The sequence below is a fragment of the Vulpes vulpes genome, chromosome 3 (assembly GCF_048418805.1).
Source record: "Vulpes vulpes isolate BD-2025 chromosome 3, VulVul3, whole genome shotgun sequence".
Taxonomy (NCBI): Eukaryota; Metazoa; Chordata; class Mammalia; order Carnivora; family Canidae; genus Vulpes; species Vulpes vulpes.
In genome coordinates this window covers 135245296-135267678 of record NC_132782.1, presented here as the reverse complement: position 1 = coordinate 135267678, position 22383 = coordinate 135245296, and the positions used below count along the sequence as shown (strand labels likewise).

The window sequence follows — 22383 nt, the reverse complement described above, 5'->3', positions numbered from 1 at the left end:
TATATTTCATTCAGTGTAGGAACTTGGTAGGGGTACAAAACAGTAAAAAAGGAGCAAAAAGATCCACTTTTAAACCCAAAAAAAATCTCAGCCAATTACCACTAAAAAATTGTTCAATATACATTGAAAATGAAATTGATGGCTATTTGATTATGACTGATTTGTACATAATGCATATTTTAAACAGACTCACAAAACTGCCCCCAGATGCACATGAATCCCTGCTTAAACACAAGATGCCAAAGACGTGTTCCATCTGGAGCTTCTCCATGGGCAGTTTTTATTGAGACTTAGGCGCCCTGTCTCTTACTTTGGAAACCTTCCTCTAATCAGAAGATTATGATTTTTCTTATTCTTACTCTATTTTGTTCCCATATCACCTCATTAGTTTCTTGAAAGTGTTTCCAATTCAAGCCATTTCTCTTGCCCTTGGTGAAAGTGTTTGTAATTGTCGATCCCATATTTGGTTCAGTGCTGAATGATCATTTCTTTTGATCTTCATTACTCACTGTTGGACCTGCCCAGAGAACTTGGATCCCAGGAAAAATTAGGTACAAATTGTAGGTTTACTATTGATCTCTGTGGGGAAATTGCTTACCTCAACTTCTTGAGCCAACTTGGGAACAAGTTAAGAAATACTATGGTTAGATAAAATTCTGAATTCCTGTGATGATTGTGAAATTTTTCTTATAATTACTTTCCTGTGTCACTGGTGAGAGGTAATTAAAATGGGTCCATGAAGGTGGCTTCTTAACATTCTTAAACTATGGTTTTTTTTTTTCACTATGGTTTTTATAAGCATTATTCAGCTCCTTAATCTCATCTACCATTACACCCCATCACTTCCATATTCTTCTTCACATTGGAATGTACCTGCCCTTTGCCAAATCTGGCCTGTCTTAGATGCCAAATACTAATTCTTATAATATTTTACCTACCAGGCAAATGCTATTCATTTATATATCTCTAGATCTGTAGAGCCTGTATTATTTTTCCCCAAGTTTGAAAAGTACTCATTTCCTTAAAAGAAACCTAAATTTATTCTATTCAATAATAAATTTAAACGTTGTCAACTTCATTTATCAGTGTCCTCTAATTCCTAGATATTAGTAGATGTGTGTAACCATCATTGAAAGTCTAATTTTTGGTTTTTGGAATGCATGTTATTATTTTCCTTTAGCCCTTTGACATTCTGGAATTGCAGTCCATCAAAGTAATTCAAGTATTGACAGTAAATGGAGTTCACACTACAGTTTCCATGTGGATTTACTTCTATAAACCTTTAACTAAGATTTCTAGTGAAGATTGCACTCTTTGCTCAACCCGAACCAAAAGGCTATGGAAAAATTCACGAATCTGAAGGTTGGCCAATATTCCAGTGTCAGTGCCATACCTTGCAATATATAGCTCTATTATTCATTTGTAAGTTTGCATGATTAAATGGATGCATATTGATAAGTAAACTTTTCTTCATGGGTTTCTTGTTATGAAAGTCTTTTATGTTACTTGAATCAAATAAAATAGTCCAAACAGAAACAGGTTGTTTGCTTAATGGTCTGTGAAACTAGGACCGATGATTGCACTTGTAATTTCTGGCGCTGAGGCTCTCAAACATTTAATAAAATCATCAGATTGCTAAAATTTCTCCTCCTTTTGTCTCTGCACCCTGTTATGGCTCAGAGATTTAATTTCAATAATGTAATCAATAGTGTGATGAAGAGATTGTGGCTCTCTTTTCAGAGATGCATTACACAGAGAAATACAGGGAACACCTTTCTCAGCTTATGTGGAAGAGGATATAAGCAGTGGACATCCATTCTGACCCTCCTTAATTCTGCTCAAAAATCCCTCCACTCCTTAACTCATTGCTCTCCAAATCTTATTATTGTTCATTCCTACCTCTAAAAAAAAAAAAAAAAAAAATCAAATCACAAACCAGCCTTCTATATATGTACTTTATTTATCAATTATAAAACCTCATAATCTCTGAATAGATGAAAATATATGCACAAAATATAAATTTATAAGAATGAGATAAAATTAACATTATTTTGGAAGATCATTAGCGGATATCTCAGTTCATTTGTTCCATTTGAAGTTCATTGTCATGATAGTGGATGATAGACCCATATTTCAAATAGCTGTTTAAAAAGTATTTTTTACTCATTTGGAAGAATATCAGAAGATCCAAATAAATATTAATTGTTTTCAACTCAGAAAGAGTTCATTCTGTGAGTGGAAGTATCAGCTTTATATGTTCCCTATATTCATCTGTTCTTGCATTAAGGGACCATCTTCCATCAGTGTTATTTCTTTGCCAGAAAATTTGTGAACCATTTGTACATTTTAGGAGAGTTTTTTTAAATAAAATCTGATAACACAATCTATAAATTCACATCCCTGGCCCTACATAAACCAGAATATGCCACATTACGGGTAAAATAAACAGATGAGTTGAAGGTGACTCTACTAACCATTTCACTCTACGGAATTATCAGCCTTCTTCAGCCTTCTTAGATGGCACATGGTCCTCATGAAATGAGTGAGCACTCTTTAATCTGCTTTAAATCTAGTAAAGGTTAACTTCACCCTTATGATTTTTATGGACAAAAAACATACATTGGAAGTTGCAGTACTTTCTTCTCACCCCTCAATGGGCCATCTTGCACAGTGGATCATGTCTATACATGCAAGTATGGAGATGTCTGTCTTAATTGATAAATCTGAAGTTCAGGCTCATATCTTTTCTGCTTCTTCTCTTTTTTCTTTTCTTTTCCTTTTTTTTTTTTTTTTAAAGTTATCCTGATGTTAAGGTTCACTTCCATCTCTTTAGAATGAGAGCACAAGGAGCTATTTGGAGAGCTCTGGGTATGTGGGCAGGTCTTGTCTACTGAGGCCTCTGCTTTAGGACTATTGCTTGGAGGACTCTAACTCTTTAAAGGTCTCATACTTTCTCTAATTTTTAATAATTTCTCTGGATGATTTTATAAACCCTGAAGACATCAGGTATATTACCACCCAAATTTCTCTTCTGAGCTATAAACCCATATATGTAATATGGGGCTACTAGACAGCTCCACATGAAAGCCCTACTTTTTTGAAACTGAATTTACATTTTTGATTAATAGTTTTACCATGAACTCTTTACCCAAGTAAGAAAACTTGACCTTCCCTTCTTTGCCTGCCTCATTCATGTCAATAGATTCCTTTTACTCTGGCTTTTAAAATCTCTCCAAGCTGCCACTACTACCCTGCCTTAGTTAATACCTTCATTATTTCTATCTAAATTATGAGACACTTCCCATTTCCTCCAGTCTTTTTATCATACAACAAATCCTCGTACTATTGCTGGATTGATCTTTTTAAGAGACAAAAGCTATGCTGCTCCACTTTGACAACTCTACGTTAATGGTTCCCCTTTGTCCGCAACATAAGAGTTTGCTTCTTAATGGCACAAAGACTTTCCACAGTCTGGCTACTCCCCTCATCTCCTACTTCATCTCCTGCTTAATCCTTGCTACTCTTCTTCCACACCATGGGCTCTGATCATTCCAAATTATTTGAAAATACTGACAGTGCTGTGATTTTCCATAAATCCAATCATTCTAGACTGTCCCGCTGCCTACAGTTCCTCCAACTTCAATTTATGATCATCTGGAAAACTCCAACTAACTTGAACACTTAAATTTTCCACCTCTAAATTCTATAGGCAGAATTGCAATTATTCTATACCAAGCATATATCTTTCACTTCATTTCAATTGATTTACTTATTTTCTCTTCTAGTTTATGGTGAGTACAATCTTAGCAGGAGCCATTTCTCATCTATGTGAATAGAATCTAGCACAAAATCAAGTATGTGGCATCGAAAAATTTCATTATCAGTGTGTATTAGGAACTGGTCTAGGTGCTGAGGATTCAGGAGTGTGCAAAATAGACAAAAATCTCTGAGTTCTTGCAGCACACATTGCGAGTTACAATGGATATGTGATATATTATAACCTATGCAATAATACTCTATAATTCACATCACAGGGATTTAAGAGAATTGTCCCCAAATCACTTTGGAATCACCAAGCTGACCCTAGACTGATAATTAACTCTGCCTCCTAACAAGAAGTCTTGTATCTTATAATCCGATCAAAAGCTCTTATTTTCTGAATATAATTTAATGGCATTAAATTTCAAAAATAAAAAAATGGAAAGATTTATAGAAAATTAAGGACATTAGATTTTAAATGCCTTTTCTGATAATGTCTACTAACTTGCATCTTTTGAGCATAATTTATCTGATAAATAACACCTGGTAAGTAGTAAATACTCAATAGTTATTTGTGAATATAACTAAATAATGATAGCTAATTAATTTGGGTCAAGAATCTACTTGATTTTTGGAAGTTCCCTTCAAGGAATAAAGCTAGATTAAAAGTTGAATGAGCTGGAGTTCATATTAATTTCACCATACGCATTTTATGTGATGTTCAATGTTCTACTTCAATCTTTACAAATCACTGGTCCACAGGCCTGATGCTTCTGACAATTTTTAAATTTTGCCAAACGTAATAGTGATAAATAACTATGTGCCAGATCCTGTATAAAGGGTTTTCTTCCCCAGTTTTATTGAGATATAATTGACATAATGTACAAAGTGTTTTGCATAAATTGTCTTACTGAATCTTTACAACAACTCCATGAACTAGGTTCTATTATTCTTTCCACTTTACCTATAAGGAAACCGAGATTCAATGATGCTTAATAATCTGCCTATTATCACATTGCTAATAAATAAGAGAGCAAGAATTTGAACTCAGAGATTTTGGCCTTGAAAAGCCCTGGCTTTAACCTCTGCTTCCCTGTATCTCATGCAAGGCACTGATGCTGAAGGACAGGACTTGAAGGTTAATGAAATCTCCAGACCCTGTCTGCAAACATATCTGTTTTCTACCATCATTGAGGGCTAGGCACAAATAACACACAATAAAGAGGGGACATGTTGAAGAGCAGAGGTGCAAAACATGGCCTGGACATGGAAGCTACCAGTCTTTACCCTCAAAGAGTTTTGAATAAGAACCGGTCATTGGCTCAGGAAGAATCAGGAGGACATAGTACCACAGTAAAGTGGAAATTGTTTGTGGGAAAAGACAGGAGAGCTACTTGCTGCCTCTGCTTCATATCAGGTTCAAGTTCGTGCTAGTGTGTTCAGTGTTACGGTGTCCTCAAGGTGTCTGGAAGCAGCAGAGCAGGCTGGATGGAGGTGCCAGGAATGCATCCCTGCCAGTTTAGATGGGTAGATTTAATATAAACCAGTCTATCAGGCTAGCTCTAGTTACCAAGCATGATTCTGATAACTGAGGCTTAGGCAATCATGTTTTGATAGAGTACTGAATTTGTCTTTGGTGAGTTTAGAACAGAATGAGACAAATGGATATGACAGTGAAGGACTGGGAAAGATGATGGCAGGGAGATGGGTGAAGGGAGCACCAGGAACCACAAAAATCCCACCTATTTAGTCTATGTGTATTTCCACGTGTAGTAACTTTGTGAACTCCTAAAGGTGTGTCCACCTCACACGTGAGTTCTAGGTGATGACCAAGAGCATTGCCTTGGAGGTGGATCTATGCTCAAATCTAGGTTCCATTTCTTACTACTCTGCAAGTTTACCTCACCTGAACCTTGGCTTTCTCTTCTTTGAAATGGGAATAAAAATCTCTCTCAAAACTATTGTAAGGATCAGACAGACAGATAATGTATAATGGCCCTGGGGCAGGCCTAGGAGATAGCAGGTGGTCAGTAAATTTCAATTCTCCTTCTCCTCACTCAGTAATTTCACTACAAAAGTGAATGAACCATCTATGAACAGTTAGATACACACACACACACACACACACACACACACACACACCTTACTGGCTTAAAGGAAAAAAAGAGGAAACAGCCACTATTCAAACGTGGAAAGTAGAAGGATTATGCTCTGATCCCGTTTTCTTCCTATATGTCATGCTAAAATTTATGGAAATCTTTAAAAAAGAGATTGCTATCCAACAGTCACAGAACTCAAAGAGCAGACTACCAAGGGTCCACTAGGGAAGTACCTGGTCTACCCACTTAAGCTGATTCTTATCTTTGGGAAACGTTGTTTGGAAGAACCTTCAGATTTTCTTTAGAGTCAACCATATGTAATCCTAAATGATTAAGACTCTTTGGGAAATAAGATCTGAGACTAATATCTGCTTGAGATTTAAGTTAACCAAGATCGAAACCACTGCTGGACATGCTACCCTCAATCCAGAGTGCATCCTCTCTCCCACTTGGGATTCATCATTGTCTGCCTCTCCCTTTCTGTAAGTATGATGGCATTCCACACAGTTCTATTTCTGGTCACTAGATTGTGTCTAGTAAAAATATAGAAGTGGAATATCCTACTTACATTTGCTCTCTGACTACACGTGATGCATAATGACTATAATAATTATGTTTTATGCTAACCTCTAGGTACCTCAAAACACTACTTCATTATCAGTGACTATGTCTGGACAAGATTAGAAAATCTAGCCAGCTCTCCAAGATAAGATTAAATAGGAACACATAGTTCTTTATATGCCTCGCACTATTCTCAATGTTTGCCATATATTAACTAATTCAATGCTCCCCCAAACCTTATAAGGTGGTTACTGTTATTATCCTCACTGTGCAAATAAGGAATTTCCAGGGACAGAGTGGTGAAATAATTTTCCCAAAGTGAAGTAGCTGGTAACTACCGAAGCTGCTCTGTGTTCTAATCTACCCTGACATATGGTACCATTCCTGATGGCACTTATAACATTTGCTTTCTGCAAAAGAGTAAAGCTTCCTCCCAGTGACAACATGTTCCTAGTACAATAAAATTCTTGTTCAGTTCCACTCTTTTCCCAACTCCTTGAAGATGGACAAACAACTTTCTTACAATATGGAGAAGTATTATCGCAAAATTTACTGCCAGGTTGAGACCTTGCATGCCACACTAAATTTTTATGACAGTTATAAACACCTAAAAAATCTAAGTCTATCACGGGACTGCTTATAAATCCTAATAATAACTCAGGCCAAGCAGCATCATAAAAGAGTAGAGTGGCTCAAGTTGAGTAAGCAAGAACAAAGGTTTGGATGATTCCTTTAGTTTGATGTGTGGCTCTTCTTGCCTTTCTCTGCAAGATATTTGGAGAGGGTGGGCGGCTGAGCAAGGAGGTAGAAGAAACAGGAAGCTTCCCATAGGAGCCCCACCAGATCTCATTTTCTGAACTCCAGTTTTCTTTTAAGTAAAATGGTATTCAATACATTGTAACGCCCTTTGAAATTCCATCTTGCTAAATCCGCTCAGGATTTAGGAGGCCAATTTAATAAGTGATGGTAGAGTTCCCGCCATCTGAGTGCTGCCTCAGGACTTATTCCCCCGTTGTGTGTTTCTTTTTAAGTACTGGAAGGCCTGGGGAAATACTAAACAGAATTATAAAAATGAATTATACAAGCTATGACTTTAAAGTAATGAGACTAATTCTACAAGCCACACCTGAAAATCAATGCTATTGCCATAATCGTACTGGCGCATTTAGTCAAAAAGGCACAACACACAATCAGAGGGATTAGGGAGCAGAAAAGGATTAAAAGACTACCCATCAAACTCAGAATAGTGGTCACCTCTGGGATTATAGAAACTCTGGTTTATGCTATAATGTTCTAATTTTTTAAGCATAGGATGTTCATACATTTAAAAAAATCATCTAACACATTCTGGTCTAAAAAGCACCTAGAATAACTAAAAAAAATGGGGTTCAATATTTTTTCCATGAATTTTCCAAGAATGAGATTCTCTGCTTTTAAGAAGTAACCATTCCAAAGCTTTACTTCTGAGGCAGTACTGTGTTCTCACATTACTTCCCTTTTAGGGTTGGCGTAACGATCGGCACTAATAAGAAACAGAATAAGGTTGCTGTGAGTGGGATATCACTGCTCTTTGATGTAGGAATCGAACTCTGTCACATTTCTAATTAGACTTCACTCATTAACCTATTCAGTCAATCTCTCCAATATACTTAAGAATTTCATCGTTCATGGAGTTTCTTTTAGTTGACTTATGACATGATCATCTCCTGTAGTAAGTCCAGTGATTGGGCTCCATATACATTTCTCAGATGTCCAAGAAGAAAATTTACTTTCTCTTCTCAGAGAAAAAGTGAAGAGAAATCATTGAGTCCTAAACTTGAATTTGTCATCATAAGCAAGTGCTAATGGATGATTGGTTGGGGGGGTCTGGTGGGGAACACTAGATCTTCAGGCAGAAATGATCTGTCCGTTGGTCTGGCCCTTGGAAGAGCTGGATATATATTCTAAAATGCCTGTCGTTAATAAGTAAATATTATGGCAAAGACAGGAAAAAGTGTATTTTAATTTTACTCATAGTAAAAATATTGGTCAACATGAAATTAAGTGAGAACAATACTCCTCCTTGTCCCCCTTTGCCCCACCCCAAAATCTCAATCCTATAAAGCCTTTAAAAACAAAATAACATGAATTTATGTGTTTTTTCTAATAACATTTGATCGGTATTTATAATGCAGTACAGAAAGACTTTTTTTCTCTTTGGAAAGACTTTTAAGAGGGGAAAATGGTAATTTACAACATACCAAAGTGTTCAGCAGTAAGATTGCAGAGGGTACCCATTGACACCATGGTAGTCTCTCTCACCAGATGGGTAGAAACAGAGAACAGCAAGGGAAAAATACAGCTTCTCGCTCTCCATAACAACTCCAATGGGGAAAAATAAATTTTTCAGAAAAATCATGTGGAAAAATAAATCTGTAGCCCTTCTTGTTTGATGCAGGTGGGCATTCTGTGTATCTATTCACATATACAATTATTGACAATAAGATACAAGTACAATAGATTGGAATCATTGATGAGAACTTATCAAGTCTTCCTGTAAAGGCTACTGACAGTACAAAGTGGAAGAAAATCCCTGTGGAAGGACCTAGGATAAGACATTCTTGACTCTGTCTTTATGAAATAGTGAAATTAACTGAGAATGCCTCCTATGACTGCACCCTGAGGCCTAGTGATATTCATACATTAACACTCCAACCCTGGGAATTAAGGTATAAATACTAGCTTTAATCCATTCCCCATCCTGCTATTTGACCAGAAAGCCTTGCAATAGTCTGTGCTTGCAGAGATGGTACGTGCGCACTAGCAAATGAGACATCATGGGAAAATTAACTCCTTAAAAAATTCGAATGGGCATGTTTGTAAACATCAGGTTTTATTTATTTTTTTTAACATCCGGTTTTAAATAGAAAATTTTTAACCAAGGGATTTTAAGAAAATTAAGAAACAAAATGTTCATAATTAAGCAAGGTCAAAGGTATAAGAAAAAATTCCCAGACAATATTAAGATGTCTCTAATGGTGAAGCATTCCTGATCATGTATCCACTCTTAGAATGATTTGTGTAAGTGATTGATCAGCTTCTAATCCCCTCCTGACTGATATGTGTACACAAATAGAAGGAGTAGACACTTTGGAATCAGGTCTAGAATCACATATAGCTTCCCTTACTAGTTATATGTCCCTGGTCGAGTCATCTAACCTCTCTGGGTCTTATTTTCTTTATCTGTAAAATGGAAGTAATAAAACTTACTTCACGTAATTGTGTGATATAAACATAATATATTATTAATCTTGAACAAAGTAGGTCTTCAATAGTTGGCAGATAACTTTTTAATTCTATTATCAGCAAAATGAATGCCATTTTAAAAAGAGCTTTGCCTTCTCCTGGGAGTAAATCACATACAGCACTAACAAGAATAGAAAGGACACGGCATCTATTCAACTTCTAGTATATGCCAGGAATTTCATTTTGCACTTTATATACGTTATCTCATGAAATTGTCCCAGTAATCTTAAGAAGTAGGTATTCTTAGCTATGTCTAAAGATGAGATGACTGGAACTGAATTAGATTAGGCATCCTCCTTAAAGTCACACAGCTATAAATGTCAAAGTATCACAGAGTGAGGATTTCTAGAATGCTGCTTATTCGTCATTGCCTTGCTAATTGAGTCCTTGTATCTTTCCAAATTCATTTTTAACCATGATATAGAGTCAGGTGTAATATATATGATCATAAAATTCCAGTTCTCACTAAAGTTGTCTTGCTGGCAAGCTTTGCAAAGAGCTGCAAACACTGCTTAGCAGTTTTGTGACGATGTCCAGAAATTTTAGTAATGCAGAGCTTGGAATTTCAACCTCAGTGTTCCATAGATCTTCTCTATACGGGTTTATTTTTCTTCATCATGGCAAAAGAGAAGACCTTGCATTTTCAAGGTTCAAAATAGACCCTTCCATTTCCTGCATTCCCTTCAAATCGCCTTGGGTGACAGTTGATCAAGTATTCTATACTACGTCAAAACTGTTTGTGGAAAAGCTCCAGGAAACTGTAAATTTCAAAACATGTAGGCTTGTTGTCTTCAGAGTACAATAGCTAATAAAGTCATAAGGGCATCAAGGTCTTGTTCTTACCTTGTCAGCCCCCAACTTACTAAATCTGCAACGATATACACACATTCTCCCTGATGGACAGTCCCACGAAATCTCCTGGATTTGCCAGATCACTGGAACATTTGTATTTTCAAAGTCTGATGAGATTTTATTTAAAAAGACTAATCTTAGAATTGTCAGAGTAACTGTAAAACAATGCACAGTGTGCAATTGGTTTGTCTCTCATTGGATGTTCGAGAACTACCTGAATGAGTCATCATAAAATGTGTCTAGTATAGCACTTTGCATTAAAATACCTGAATACAGTTGCTAAATGAATGAATAAATTACTTCAAGAGTTAAACATATCACAATTGCTTTTCCCCTTTAAAATATATAAAAATAATTTTTGATTAAGGTGGACAGATAAATCATAGTCAACACAGGCTTTCAGAATGGACAAGTTTACTCTCACTTAACTAATTCTTTTTCTTTAAATTTATGATAGTCACAGAGAGAGAGAGAGGGGCAGAGACATAGGCAGAGGGAGAAGCAGGCTCCATGCACCGGGAGCCTGATGTGGGATTCGATCCCGGGTCTCCAGGATCACGCCATGGGCCAAAGGCAGGCGCCAAACCGCTGCACCACCCAGGGATCCCTCACTTAACTAATTCTTAAAGAAACTATTCTTAATATCTATGCTCCAAATGTGTGGAAGTGTATGAAAACCATAAAGCAAGAGCATGCATAATACTACTCTTATGTATTTATAAACATCTTAATCTAGGTAACAATGACTGTTTCATGACCCAAATATTAAAAAGAGAAGGTATAGAGAGTGCTGTGAGCTCAATATTTATTCATTTATAAGCAAAACTCAGTCATTTAGAAACCTACATTTCTATAAGAATGGAAAGAATGAAAGCCACCATGTTTTTTGCTTACCGAGGGTGACCTGTTTAACATATAGCCTCTGTAGAGAATTCCAGATCCTGATGAAGCTAGCCAGACATTTTGGCAAATAATTTAACCATTTCATTTATATTACTTTTTTTTTAATTTATAATTATTCATTGCCTTCAAAATAAAGTCCAAATGCCATAGCATGGCATTGAAGGACTTTAGTAGAAGGACTTTTGCTTTCTTCTAATACTAGCAAGGGCTCTTTGATTTCCTCCAAATGACACCAACTGTGACTTGCTTAATCAAAAGTCACATGTGTTAGAAGGCTGTGAGGGGCTGGCAGGTTGGAAAGGAAGGCTGTAGAACAAGATTCTGTGCAGGGACACCCCAGGCTGTTCCAGAAGGACTCTAAGTTAGAAGTTGTGTGACTGTTCCACATGGGAATGATCTGGAAACACAAGGATCTCAGTGATTCTTAATATTTTGCTATTCTTTTTGCCTCCAGTCTAATAGAAAGGAGGGCATCTCACTAACCCTGCCCAAGACTAGCTGATGAGGAGAAGTCAAATGCAATCCGGTTCTTGCTCTAAGATAGGGGACTGAATGCTGGCAGCAAATATCAACAATTGTCCATCTCCCTGCTATAGCTTTTTTGCCCCTTTCTCTGCTTCTTCAGCCACACAGAACTTGCAGGTCCATGAATTTCTACATGATCTCACCCTGTGCCATCTTTCCCACTACTAAAAGCCCTTTGTTCCTTTTCTGCCTTCATAACATAATTCTAATCCAGCCTCCACAGATCAGTTTCTTCTCTAAGAGCCTTGCCAACATCCCTGCCTTCGACTCTCACTCCCTACATGGGTTGGTGTCCTTCTTCAGTCTTCCCATAGTGTTTTCTGTCCAGTTTGGTTGTACCACTCAAACATGGGTAGTGCTGGAACTGCTGACTTCCCTTCTTCCCTTCTCAGGCCCATCTCTGATGTTTTCTGGAGCTGTCCACTCTTCTCTTTTCACCCTGTGTTCTTTTTTGCACCTTGCGGGCCTTTTGGGCTGGAACCTATTGGGCCCAGAGATGAGTGGTTGTGCTCTTGGGAGGGGAAACCTGGGGAAGAGGTTGTGCACAAGGCCAGGAAGTAGTGTTTCCTCATTGGGCAAGGATTCTTGGTCTCCAATGTGTGGTCTAGGAGGGAGGGTGGCTCATACTCTGGGTGAGCACATCTCTTTGGCCACATGGAGAGAAGAAGAGTTAAAAGAGGGGTTTAGGGCCCTTTAAAGCTTAGTGTCTAGATCAGGGGCCCTGGCTACCTCAGTCTATGGGCAATATTGCCTCAACTAGGCTGTCGGCTTCTTCAGAGGAAGCTATGTTTAGTTTTTAGCTCTACCAACTCCTGTGGGTTATGCATAGGTAGTGTCCTACTTAAGGACTAAAAGAACATGAATTCATGAATCTCAGTTTTCTCTGCAAAATGGAGATAATACGATCTGTCCTGTCCACTTCCCATGGCTGATGTGTGAGAAAGGAAGTGACACAAGAGTGCATTGACAGGAAATAGTTTTTAAAAATTGTTTCTGATAGCTCCTCACAGGTAAATGGACTTATTTTTGTTGACCTCCCAAAACAAGAGAGTAAAGTGTTTGACCGAATCAAATAGGACAGAGTTCAGATTATATACTTAGCTCTTAGCACAGAACCTTAAGAATCAGGTTATGATTGTGAACAACAATGTAAATAGAAACATTAGTATTTTTAATTTCCATAATTTATACTTTTCTATTTCTCATTAAAAAATAATGTTAGGAAATCTATAATTAGGGAACTCAAAGAGGAAGAACAGAAGCACAACTGATGTAGGACATTAATTATTCTTAAGACTCTTAGGTTCATGCAAGATAATCATTTTCATGCACCAATTTCAGGCTGAACTCTACTTTGAGTGTGATTATAACATAATTTTATTTTCTTGGAGTTGACTTATAGAGAAAAGAGTATCATCTAGGGTATGAATTATCTCCAGTAAAGTGGAAAAAACAACTAGGATTGGGTGCACATAGGTCCTACTTAGGACTGAGCAATGGTCATTTACTCATTCACCCATTATTTGTAATGGTTATTGAGCACCCAGCCCATTATAGAAGTTAGAGAAGCTGGTGTGGATAAAGAAAAGAAATAACAAAATGACATGAGATCTGTCCACAAGGAACTTGAAGTCTGGTGAGAAAGATGAAAGTAAGTCATGCAGTATAAAAATACCATAATGGGAAATACAAGCATATATCCTAATATAGAGATAGGCATTTACTCCACTCTTCTTAAACCCTGAGGATTTCACAACTTCCAGCATTATGAAGTTGGTGATAAAAGAGAAATCAGCCCATCTAAATCATTTCTATCATGTCCTATGTTGTCTTGAGTTTGAGTTTATTTTATACTTTTCATTCAATTTTGTCAACAGGTTGGTTGGGTAGCTAACACGTAACAAGATGGAGACAACCATGCCTTATTGAGCCAGTGTCAGCCAGGCTTCCACTGTCCTAGAGGGCTGGGACAGTATACTTAATTCCCTCCACTTTCCATTTAGATCAGTGGCACTCAGACTCATTTCACAAGTGTTACTTGATGAATCAGATGTCTGCATTTAGGTCTTATCTGTGTATCTAATCTTCCTCTTACATAGTCAAGACCTTTGGACACGAGATATTTGCTATGAGAAAAAGGTAGTTAATAGAAGCTGAGGTCACCCTCACTTTTACCACCCTCCTCACTGTCTGAGCTCACATTGGTACCCATGAGTTGCAAACATGGGTTGAAAGAAAAAAGAGGATCTGGGGATCGAGTCCTACATTGGGATCCCTCTAGGGAGCCTGCTTCTTTATCTGCCTGTGTCTCTGCCTCTCTCTCTCTGTGTCTCTCACAAATAAATAAATAAAATCTTATAAAAAAATGAAAGAACCGGGATCCCTGGGTGGCGCAGCGGTTTGGCGCCTGCATTTGGCCCGGGGCGCGATTCTGGAGACCCAGGATCGAATCCCACGTCGGGCTCCCGGTGCATGGAGCCTGCTTCTCCCTCTGCCTATGTCTCTGCTTCTCTCTCTCTCACTGTGTGCCTATCATAAATAAATAAAATTAAAAAAAAAAATGAAAGAACCCTTTATAAAGTATCAGGGAGAGGGCACCTGGGTGGCTCAGTGGTTGAGTGTCAGCCTTTAGCTCAGGGCATGATCCTGAGGTTCTGGGATCGAGTCCTGTATCAGGCTCCCCGGAGGGAGACTGCTTCTCCCTCTGCCTATGTCTCTGCCTCTCTCTGTGTGTCTCTCATGAATAAATAAAAAATATCTTAAAAAAAACCAACAAAATGAGAAATATTAGCATTACGGTGATCAACAATTTTCACAGTTGTATAATGCCATGTCGAGAAAACTGGGGCAAAAGGACCTAAAGAATTCCAAAGAAGAATCAAATAACAGACTTTGGAAAAAAAATGATTGACTCTGATACCCCAATTCTTGACACTTCACACCTGAAATGACCACAAACCATGCAGGGCCCTTAGTCATGTTGTATACACAGTATTTTCTGAGTTCCCAGTACAAGCCTCTATTTGTTTAATATCAGTCGTGAATTTCTTTCTCTCCAGCCAGGGGGACTGTCCACGCCAGCTGTTTACGTGCCCTCAGGAGGAGAAAGGGGAGTGACTCGCTCGCTCTGCACACTGTCTCATGTCAGAATACTTTCCAAGTCACTGAGGGATGGGTGAGACCACAGAGTTGAAGGAAAGTTCGGTCTTTAGTATTTCCTTTTCTGTCTCCTTACGTTAAGAGTACTATCCACAGACTCAACCAGGTTCTCATTTCAAGGGGTAACTGCACTGCTCCTGTTTCCTGATGACTTGGACCATGTGGCCATCAATTGTTATCCAGTAATGACTCCAAAACCTTTCATAACCTCCCTGAGCTGTCTCAGAGATGACTTCATAGATGCAACCATCTTTGGCGTTTTTGTTTAGGCAGCTGAAAAGATTTCCCAGGAGAATAGGAGAGAGAGGGAGAAAACCTGCTGATGGTAAAGAGAAACTAAGAGTGTAAAATAAAAATGATATGAAAATTAGACAATGATATAGATAGGGAAATCCTTAACACTGACCTACCGCATGGCCACCAGAGTTCTTTGGCCACAGTGTTCTCCTTATGACTCGAGCGCCACAGCTTTGCACCACCACGAAGAGATGGGTCAATTGTGAAGACTGTGCTTTGGTTGCTTAGGTGACAGAGACAAACTGTGTGATTTAGAGCTCTTTAGTTTGAGTTGTAGTTTTTAAAGTCATTTTGAAAAGAATATCTACTATGGAGAAAATAATAGAGGTGTAGGAAATAGATACAGAAAACTATACACCAATTAAAGAGTATTAAGGACTTGCTCTGAGCCCAGATGGTACAGAAAGCCCTGTACAGGGAAGTGCAAACATCACTATAACCCAAACCTTATGCTCAAGGAGTTCTAGGAGCAAGTGATAACTTATACTAGACCTTCACTTCACAAGACACTTAACAAACATTAGCTCATGTGATTCTCTCTGCAGTGTTACCAACTGGAGAGGACACATAGGAAAATAGACTTTACTAGGTTAAGCATGTTTCTGAAGTCCATGGGAGTAAAATGTTGTGGAGCCACATTTGTAGTCAGATTCTAGTTCCTAGGTTCTCTGTGCTATAGGTGACTTCTTTCGGCTTATAATAGTTTACACAGGGAAGACAAAAAAGATCAAAAACCGTTGAGCAAACCATAACCTAGGAGATAATATCCTGGGAATATAGTCTCCTATTTTGCTTCCTTTCTTCTGTTTTTTGTTTCGTTTTGTTTTGTTTTTTGTTAAATCCATTCATAGATACATTTGTGGCAACCCTCTGAATGGTCAATTACTTACTTTCCCCAAAGGTTGGCCACTTAGAAATGAATACCACTTATATCCATTATATCATGATTATAGCTTTATTAGGAACGGAAGATTTCTTAAAATGTGTGCATGTGCTAAATTTTGCTCTAAGAATTGAAATTATTGGGTCTTAACTTAATTTCTTAAATTTCCTTTTTTTTTTTTACAATAAAATGCATAGGACCCTAATTGCGAATTTTCAAAAACATGTTCCTGTTGGAAGCAATGGAAATCTAAGGGAAACACACACATATACACACTCCCTTACTAACATCCCACAACATTCTTCTACCAACTATGCACTAAAGATGGCAGCTTTCCACCAAATGCACCAAATGGCAGAGGATAAATCATAGTTCTCTGTCTGTTTTCCATTTGGTATGCCTGTACTCACAACCTTGATAGCAATAAGTAAACCTTCTGTTTCTTTTTCAAAAATTTTATAGGATGCTCTCATGTCCTTTTCTTTCCCGATTCCTCCCACACCACAATTCAGCTCACTCAGAAAATGCTATAAAGTTTCAGAGAAGAGGTTTGCTCAAAGCAACTACAAATAAAGTGCCTGTACATAAATAACTTAGCCTGACTTTTTGTTTAATGTCCAAGATGATTGGAACAGATTGTATCATGAACTACTTTCCCTTTGGCTAATTAAATAGCAGTCCCCACTTACCATAAAGCATATTCTTATTAAAACAAGTATCTATAGTCACTCTGCTGGATAAATTACTCCCAAGTAAGTGCCATAAAGCCCATTACATTCCTGCTTTAGGAATGGAGCAGGTCCAAACAGACAATCAAAGGATTTCACTGGGATTATTTTAGATTAGAAAAACTAAGGGAGACATGCGGCACTGACAAGATCATAAAGGCATAAAGGATAAATTAGCGGTTCCATACCAAACAAAGTGCTCTCACCGTATCACAGCATATCCAAAAGTAAAAACAAATTCCTACTGTATTAACCTTCGCCAAAATGGAAATCTGTTTATGCAGAAATAAAAATGTCATGAACAACTGTTATCTCCTGTGCAAATCAAAATGACTGTTTTGAATAATAATAAAAAAGAAACCTTTCAAACCAATGACTATGGAAATGCGCCATAGGAAAGAAGATGTCTTCATTTCAATAAATTGCTTTTTACATTTAATAGAAAAGGTTATGTTATGATTTGTCATATTAATGAACCATTATTGCATAACCATATTTTTATTGCAATATATTACCTGCTAAATGATGTCTTTTTTTTTTTCCGGGAGAAAAAATTTCATAGAACACATTCTATGGGAGTTTTTCTTGCTGCCAGTTGTTAAATCTTTCAAAAGCTGTCAGCAGCCTCAGAAATCAAGTTCAAAATACCATAGCCAACATGAGTATAGGCATAGGCTAGTCTATTTTTAAATTGTAATACAAAACTGCCAGAGAAATACCTAAACACAAAAGATTATTTAAAACAAGATCATCTTATCTAGCTTGTCAATGTAAAGGACAAAGTCAGTGAAGTGAAATTTAACCCACAACTTCTATAAATATCACTAGACATTTGAGAGCTAAGTGATTTTTTTTCAGACTCATTTTCCTTAAACTCATTATGCACCAGAGCCTTCATGTATGTACTCATCTGTCAGAGACCTCTGTCCATGCTGCACAGGGAGTAGGGATGCTAACCACCCAAGGAGGTCAACTGACCTCATTCCTCACCTTGTTCAGGCAAGCAAGCCCTTCTCCTCAAGGGTGAATGAATGGCAAAGACATTGGCATCTTCCCTGGAAACTTCTGCAGGAAGGGAGCCATACTTGTTTCTACGAATGCCATTCTGGATATATCCTGTGTCTGTAGGCACTGACTCATCACACCGCTTCTGAATGGCAAGACACCGTCCTCAGCATGGCAATCAGAGCAGCACCCAGGGGGATCCCCTTGGAATATTCCAAGCTTATGACAGCGAGCCAATTATCTGATGGAAACAGAGGTGGGACATTTGGGTGTGTCTTCCTGCTTAAGCTGCTGCTGTCGTATTTTTGGAGGGAAGGCCTGAAGAAACGAAGGGATGTGCCATCACTCTTAAGGCTCTGCTTGCCTTTGATGTCAGTTCGTGACTGTGCCCACCTTTGGCTGCTGCTGCTGGATGTTGAAGCCGTCATTCATTTCACATCTTAGTTTTTTAAAGAGTATAAAATGTGACAGCAGTGTATTAGGTGCTGGAGACAAAAGTGAACAAGACAGGTGAAGTTCTTACTCTCAAGCAACTTTAAGTCTAGAAAAGGAGACAAACATTAAATAAACAGTCAAAGAGACTGGATATTTAAAATCTGCAAAAAAGTAGTTTGGGGGAAACTCCTATCACATTTTGCTTTATGAGAAATGATACAGATAATATACAAATGCATGCATGTTCTGAAATATCTAAATAGTATAATACGATGAAAATTTCCTTTTCCCTCCCACAACAGATACTCTTCCATAGATGATTTCTGCATTTATATTTAAAAATAACATCTGGACAAGTACCTGCCTACATATTTATATGTATACACATATGGGTTTACTTTTTTTCATGTACATGACATTATGCTATAAATAGTATGCAACTGCAATTTATATCCTAGAACATGTTCCATGACACATATAGACACATCCTTTATCACAGTGATTAAATTCCCATCTACGGACATAACATTTTACATAACTGTTCCTCTCTTGGGGACTATTATTTTCCTGTGATTACTGTAACAAGTTAGCACAAACTACATAACTTAAAACAACTCATTCTTCCATAGTTCTAGAGACCAGAAGTCTGAAATCAGTATCACTGAGCTGAAATCAAATTGTTGACAGGGCTACACTCCCACCAGAGGCACTAGAGGAGAATCCATTCCTTGCCTCTTCCTGCTTCCAGTGGCTGCCAGCATTCCTTGACTTGTGGCCACAACACTCCAACCTCCAGTCCAGCATCCTCAAATGTTTCTCTGCCTCATCCGCTTTGTGTAGGTCAAATATCCCTGTGCCTCCTTTTTCTAAGAATACTTGTGATTGAATAGGGCCCACTGGAATAATTGGAGAGAATCTCCCCATCTCAAGATCTTAATTTAAATGACACCTTAATTTATAAGTTATGACTTACAGTTATCACTAAGTCATACCCCTCTTTTTGTCACAGAAAGTAAACAGTCACAAGTTCCAGGCATTAGAATTTAATCACTTGTGGAGCCAACCTATTATAGTGGATATTTGCCACAGATCCAGGGAAGTTGGAGGTGATGATATGAAGAAAGGTTTGGCATCTCCCTGCATTTTAATCTGGGGGACGGGGGACCGAGACTCAGACTTGGACTTAAACTGGACTAAGACATGGAGGCTTTGTCTCCTCCAGTTTTTATTAAGAGAGCTTACAGGATGGCTATAGGAATGATTAACTTTGGGAAGCAGAAAAAAACATGTTTACTTCAAAAGGTAAAAGAATAGGCTATTGACTCAAGGAGGGGGGAGCGGAGGAGCTCTATCTGGGGAACAATGAGGTCAAGGATCAGGGTGCGGACCCAGGCCCTCCCGTATCCCCAGTAAGCCGAGGACTATGAGAGTCAGTTCTCAGATAGGCTCTGCAGCTGGTTACCCACAGGTATTTAGGTTGGTTCTGTGTTTTTATATAAACCATGCAGCAATTATGATCATTGAAATTTACATTTGAGCACATGTATAAATATTCTATATAAGATTTCTAAAAGTGAAATTTCAGAATCAAAGAGAATGTGTTACAAAATATTGTTAAATAATGGCAAAGTAGTCTCTAAAACAATTGTACTATATCACTGTATATTATCCAAAATGGTACACGGAGTGCTCATCTTCCCACGTTTTTGTCAATATCACACATTTTATCTTTGTTCTTATCAATGTGAAAAGTGAAAATTGGCAATTTGTCACTGTTGATTTGAATTTTCTTCATTATTAATAGATTTTAAAACTCCTACTTGTGTAATTTCTCTGTAGTTTTTTTGTTTGCTTTTCTTTTTGATTTGTAGGGATTATTTATAAATATTGATATTTAATATTTTATTCTAACATATGCTACAAATATTTTGTAACAATCAATATATCCTTTGTCTTTAATAGACTTGTTGAAAGAAATGATAATTTTTTTTAAAGATTACTTTTTTTTTTAAAGATTTTATTTATTTATTCATAGAGATGCAGAGAGAGAGAGAGAGAGAGAGAGAGGCAGAGACACAGGCAGAGGGAGAAGCAGGCCCCATGCAGAGAGCCTGACGTGGGACTCCATCCAGGGTCTCCAGATCACGCCCTGGGCTGCAGGCAGTGCTAAACTGCTGTGCCACCGGGGCTGCCCAGAAATGATAATTAATGTAAAATCTATCAATGTTTTTCTTTGTATACTTTCAGTTTTGCATCTTGTTTAGAAAAACCTTGCTCATCCTAAGATAATGAAAATATTCTCTTATGTTTTCTTTAATTTTTTTTAGTTGTAAGGAATTTACATTTTGTGTGTAGTATGAGGTAGCGGTCTGGCTTTATTAAGTTTCTTTCTGATGGAAAGCCAATTATACCACTGATATTTTTAAAATAATTTATCTACTTTTCCACTAACATAAAACTTTATCTTTATTATATACTATATGCTTAAATATACCCAGATCTGTTTTGAGTTGTGTATCACTGATCTCTTTTTACTATTTCTAAGAGTTCTATGAGGCCAGAAATTTTGTTCATTTCTCCATTCTGCTCCCTGGTGGCATACAGAGGATGGAGATGTGTGTGTGTGTGTGTGTGTGTGTGTGTGTGTGTGCGCGTGTGTATAAGCATATATGTATAAACACAGTTAAATATATTATATATGTTTAAATACTTAACAGTTAAATACTAAAGGCATTATCATTGAATAAAGAACAAGAGAAGGATGAAAACTTATCACCACTGGAAATCTAACCTCTGTAAAAAACAAACAAACCAAAACAAGGTAAAGGAACAATATAATTATTGGGACAGGGATATTATGTGCCTATAATACATCTATGTACATAGAGATATTCAATTAAGGTGCATGTAAAACACAGGGCTTCTAGTTAAGTTTGAATTTCAAATAAACAATGAATATTTTTTTTAGTATAACTGTGTTCCAAATACTGAATGGGACATACTTACCCTAAAAAATTATTCACTGTATCTGAAATACAATTTTAGCTGGTGTCCTATATTTTTATCTGCTAAATGTAGCAAATCTCTGGTCTATATATTGGGTAAATGAATGAACACTGTATCATAATTTTGTAATTATATTTATTATTGTATTTTGTGAATATATTTATTATGAGGCAGGGGAAGTTTTTTCTCATTGTTCTTCTTTCTAAAAGCTTTTTGGATAATTTTAAGAATTCCCCTTCTTGCATAAATTGAAGAATTATTTCTCCAAGTATTTTTATTGGGATTGAGCTGGATTTATCGATGGTCTTTACTTTACTTTTTGTATCTTTATAATTCTTAATACTTAGCTATGTTGACAAAGAGGAAGAATAAAATCAATCCATCAATCTGGCCAATATCATGCCTAATTGTCAAATCTAAAGGCAATATCACTGAGTAAAGACCAAGACAAGAATGAAAACTATCACCACTGAAAATTCTAGCTTCTGTGAAAAGCAAAGGAATGAGAGATATAAATATTGAGATGGTTAAATTATTTACCTATGATACAATTTCTTACCTATAATTTCCTACTAAAAAACCCAAAAGAAAAAAAAAGGAACATTCAAAAGAATCAATGAAACACACTCAAATTAATATGAACTACTTTAGTAACTTTAGTATGTTGCAAAATAAGCATACAAAAGAATAACTTTTACATATTTCAATAAAAACTAGTTGAAAATTATTATGAAAGAAATATCTAATTCTTAATAAAAAGCAAAAATATAAAATACTTAGAAATAGTTTGTCAAAATATAAACAGTTTATATATAAAAATACCCCAACATATAAAATTATGCTGAAAGAAACAAGAAGTGTTGAATATATAAAGTGATTTGTCATA

At 37.0% G+C, this 22383-nt stretch overlaps 1 long non-coding RNA gene across 1 annotated transcript in view; it reads right to left on the bottom strand.

Moving 5' to 3' along the window:
* Positions 1–16492: 16492 nt before the first annotated feature.
* LOC140598384 (uncharacterized) overlaps positions 16493–22383 on the bottom strand; it is a 386651-nt gene continuing 380760 nt past the window's right edge. The window contains exon 5 of the long non-coding RNA XR_012000783.1: positions 16493–18597. This is a non-coding gene — a long non-coding RNA (uncharacterized lncRNA). The remainder of the gene's footprint in view (positions 18598–22383) is intronic.